General features: G+C 43.4%; 1 long non-coding RNA gene across 1 annotated transcript; it reads left to right on the forward strand.

Annotated features, from left to right (window-relative positions):
* The first annotated feature begins 3,330 nt into the window (after nucleotides 1–3,330).
* LOC137541231 (uncharacterized) lies at nucleotides 3,331–4,945 on the forward strand. The gene is made up of 2 exons (XR_011025106.1): nucleotides 3,331–3,394; nucleotides 4,851–4,945. It is a non-coding gene; the product is annotated as an uncharacterized lncRNA (long non-coding RNA).
* The last annotated feature ends 203 nt before the right edge of the window (nucleotides 4,946–5,148 follow it).

The raw sequence follows: 5,148 nt of genomic DNA on the forward strand, positions 1-5,148 counted from the left end.
GCAGCTGCCAAGCTTCTGTGGATCCGATTGGGCCAACATGTTGGACCTCTGCCAAGTCCTCCAAAATTTTGAGCAATCCACGTTGCTTGTGAGCAGTGACAACTCTTCAGTCAGCATTACCATACCACTGCTGTGTTTACTATAGAAGTCAATGTTGAAAATCAAGGAAACAGCTGTCATGATGCAACTGGGGGAATCTGAAGGAGAAAACGATCAGCGTGATGATACCAACATCAGGCCATCTGCCTCAGGAAACACTGGCCCCAGCAGCTATGACGAAGAAGAGGAGGAGGAACAGCTGGAGTTGGAGCAGGAATTTCATGCCACCACTGACGAGGGCCAGAGCGGTGCACGTTGGACTTCCACAATTCAGCGCGAATGGTCAGCAGAAGCAGACCAGGAAGAAGGTGACGACTATGATGCATCACAACAACTATCACAACGCTCACAAGAGGATGATGAGGATTCTGGCAGGACTCTGGCACACATGGCTCAATTCATGCTAGACTGCATTGAACGCGACCCACGCATTGTGCGCATTCTGGACAACACCAATTACTGGGTTTATACCCTTCTGGATCCACGGTACAAACACAATGTTCCAAAACTGCTTGAAGAAAGAGTCAGACAGGTCAAAATGGAAGAATACCAGCAGGCCCTTGTGGAGACTTTAGAGAGGAGATTGACATCCTCCCCCTCCTCTAGCCAGTTGTACGCCGACAGACTGACTTCCGCAAACCCAGGATGACCAGGAGGGCAGCAAACACAAGCCGCAGCTAGTGCCCAACAGGGAATGGTATCGGCAGTGTCCTTGGAGTGGGAAAATTTTCTGACACCCATGCAGCAGCCCACAGAACAGCAAGCGTGCAGATCCACCTCCAACACCGATCGCCTGGAGAAGATGGTCAAGGACTACATGTCAGATGGCGTAGCTGTGTTGAACAATCCATCTGCACCCTTCAACTATTGGGTATCGAAGCTAGACACCTGGCACGAACTGGCAATCCTGGATTGGAAACGACTACGCAACACTCCCGGACCCCAACCAAGTAACATGAACAATGAACATCTGTGATGGGTTAGCGTTACCGGTCCCTTTTCCTGGAACCTCTCATCTGTATTACATTTATGACTGCATGCCGACAAAAAGCAAATTGCTATCCGCACGCTTCTTGTCCTCATGCAAGGCCTGGGTTGTTGTGTCTCAAAGCGTGGCCTTCTCCTCCTGCGCCGCCCTCCTCCTGTTCCATCACGTGTGCTGCTGCTGGGTTAGCGTTACTGGTCCCTTTTCCTGGAACCTCTTCTCTGTATTACATTTATGACTGCATGCCGACAAAAAGCATGTTACCTGTGCAAAGAAAACAGAGTTTTCCCTTTGAAACTTTAAAATCGATTTTCTCAAAAACTATAAGCTCTTTTTGCTAATTTTTTTTTCCTCTTGTACCCACTCCCAAGGTGCACATACCCTGTACATTTGGGGTATGTAGCATGTAAGGAGGCTTTAAAAAACACGAAAGTTCGGGTCCCCATTGACTTCCATTATGTTCGGAGTTCGGCTCGAACACCCGAACATCGCGGCCATGTTCGGCCTGTTCGGCCCGAGCCCGAACATCTAGATGTTCGCCCAACACTAGTCACTCGCAACTTGTCTGCAGTTGCGAATACTCTGTGTTAGCGCTCAGACCCTTAGATAGTTCCGGTGTGCTTTGATCCGGGAGGAAATCGGGGATTTCACACAAGATAGGAATTGTTTGATAGCTATTTAGATACTTCATTACTGTGTTATTATCTGTGTATGACTCTGGCTCATTCTGACTATTCTTCCGCTCAGTGATTCTGTACCTCTGCCCATCTGTTCTTGCTGCCGACTCTGCCTGTTAATATCTTCCTGTCTTTGCCTTCCGATTTTGTACTGCCTCTGCCTGTCTGTTGCCAACCCGATGAGTCTGACCACTGTACTCTCACCAGAGGGCCCTTGTCTCTGGTGAGGGGCTCTGTACTATTAGTACCCACCAGCTCCTCTGGTGAGATATAGCTAAACCTATCAGTACTACTGTTGCACCAATCACTCATTGCTATTTGCTGTCACATCAGCTGTCTGGTATATCTGTATTATAAGTGATTCTGCAGATCACCGTATAATCAGGTATATATCTGTATTATAGGTGATACTGCAGATCACCTAATAATCAGAATTCTTTTCCTTGCTGACACATATCGTTACATACACACATACAAATAAGAAGCATGTTTCTCCCAGAGTAAAATGAGCCCTAAATTACTTTTCTCCTATGTTGCTGTCACTCACAGTAGGTCATTGCAATCTGACCTTACTGACAGGTTTTGGGCTAAACCATCTCTCCAGAAGGGATTCTCAGCATGGCCTTTATTCTTTATAAAGACATTCCCTAAAAAAGATGTATACAAAGATGCCGGCCAGCCTCCCTGCTTGCTGCACACTTTTTTGGCATTTGGAGCAACTGCCATTCACTAGTGATTTTGAAAATAAAGAAAACCCTGAGAATCCCCCATGAGGAGATGGTGTAGTCCAAAACCTGTCGCTTCTGTCAGATTTCTACTACTTACTGTAAGTGACAGCAACATAGGAGAAAAGTAATTTATGGCTCATTTTACTCTGGAGGAAATGTACTTCTTATCTGTATATCAGCAAAAGCTTGGTATACAGAGGCGTAGGAGTAGTGTAAAACGTTTTTTAAAAACCATTTAAAAGCAGAGGGGGATGTTAGGGTTGGACTTACCTCCCTCTTACAAAAAAGAAAACTCACTCGAGTCTCGATAAAACAGTATTGACAAATAATGTATTCAACTCTACAAATGCAATGCGTTTCGCGGGCGTGACCCCGCTTCTTCAGGCAAAAATGGGAGCACAACTCAGTGGGTCAAGCAGTAGGTTTACTCTACTCTGGCGCCTCTGTACACCGAGCGTTTGCTGATCTTCTAGTCCACCCTGGGTGGAGGGGTGCATCCCCATCTACTATCTACAGAGAGTGACTTCTTAACCTGAGTGGGGTCAGGTCCTAATGCTCCCCACCTGCATTTACACTGGCTGCCTATGTGGTAACCCGTGTTTGTGAGTATATACATATAAAATTGTATTGAACTCTTCATTTTACCTGACAATACTGCACCATATTGGGCTCTCGAATCTCTTCTTGTTTTTAAGCATTCTTATCTGTATATGTTTACATGTATTTTAAATTTTAAGATTTTCACTACAGGACAGTGGTCCTTTATTTTATTTTTTTATTTTTTTTTTTATTTTTTTTTTATTTTTCCTTTTTTTTTTTTTTTTTTTTTTTCTTTCAAACTCAGCCGGTATGTGACCCAGATATGACCATGTGACAGCTGTGAAGCCATCATACGTGGGTCTCAGGTCTGCATCATAGTTTGATTTTCTTTCCTCTCCTCCCCCCCTCCCTCACTCCATCATCACTACAATATATCAAATATTCCACCAGTGGCTCAGGTCAAACTAATTATAGTAAGAGAGAGAAAAAAGAAAGTAAGAAAAACAAAAAACAAAAAAAAAACACAAGCACCAGCAAAAAACAAACTCCACCTACCCATCTTAACATTAAGTGGTTAATATCCCTTTCCGACCACCTACTTATTTTATGGACATGCCCTCCATGCATGAGCCATCAGGGCCGGACCAAGCCAATGGAGGGGACAGGCCTCATGCACAAACAGGTCACATATCTAAGCTGAGAAGCAAAGCAATTACTCTTATTTCACCTTTCATACACATTCATATAAGTGCCTTCTATACTTCAACATATATCTATGCATCTGCACATTCATCCATCCATTTATCCTTACAATTTCAGTTGGTAATATAGTGGTTATTTGGTTCTTTTCTCCTCATCCCCTCCACTTCAAATACTCAACTACATATTATATGTTACTTATTTTTTCCCATGCAATTTTCCATTCCTCCATTTGTTTGTTGGTGCCAGCATCTTCTACACTGCCCTCGCCACCTTGCAAAAAATCTGACATCATCCATATCCACTCTTCCATACTGGGAGCTTCGGGGTTCTTCCAGGATTTTGCTATAAGTTTCCTGGCCACAATTGCTGCAGGGATTACTAGTTTATTTGCATGTCTAAAGCGGTCAGGTTCCATGCAACTCAACAGAGCGGTACTGGGATGAAAAGGGGAAGGAAGTTTAATGAAATCTCCTATCTCTCTCCAAAAGTTCTGTATAACCGGGCACGACCACCACATATGCATATGTGAACCAAACGCAGTAAGACATCTCCAACAGTTCCCATTTCCGCCTTTAAATTTAGCCATCTTAGAGGGTGTGAAGTACCATCTCGTCATGAGTTTATAATTAACAAGTTGAAATGAGGTATAGCTGGGGGTCCAAATTTCCTGGAATACTGCTCCCCAGTCCAAGTTTTGGATATGATTTAGGTCTTGTTCCCAGCTTCTACAGAACTTAGGTAGAGGATCAGTTTGACAACTGTCAAGAAAAAAATATAAATTTGCTGTCATTCCCTTCCCCACCCTCGAATGAAGAAAACACTTTTCATAAATATTTATGGTTTTACTTATATTATCCTTATGTTTGGAAAGGTAGCTCCTGACCTGGAAGCTCCACAGCCCATTATCCATTCTGACCATGTTATAAATCTCCCTCAATGTGGAATCTCTGTGGCCAACCAAGTCTAGGATTCTAACATCTCGAGGGAGCCCACATTCCTTGAGCCACCCCGAAGTTAAGCCAGGTTGAAAATCTGGGTTATTGCGTAGAGTGGTTAGTAATGATATTTTATTGCTCTTTGACATAGATCTTATAACTTCCATGTGGGTTTTAATTGCAGGTGCTAATAATGGATGGCTGATAGAAGGGAGGAGTTTTGCTACCGTGTGGGGGTGCCATGAATCCAACATATCGTAATTAAACAGACTTCTTTCATATGTTATCCAGAATCTCTTCGGGTCGCACATCCTGAGATCTAAAATTCTTTGCAATTGGAAACATTGGGCATATCGTTTAATATTTGGTGCCCCCATTCCTCCCAATTTCTTATGCCTGCTTATTATCTTATATGAAATTCTGCGGTTTGGTGTTCTCCATATGAAATTTTGAAATATATTGTTCCAGACATTATACCAATT

This window comes from Hyperolius riggenbachi, chromosome 12 (genome assembly GCF_040937935.1).
Source record: "Hyperolius riggenbachi isolate aHypRig1 chromosome 12, aHypRig1.pri, whole genome shotgun sequence".
NCBI classification, from domain to species: Eukaryota; Metazoa; Chordata; class Amphibia; order Anura; family Hyperoliidae; genus Hyperolius; species Hyperolius riggenbachi.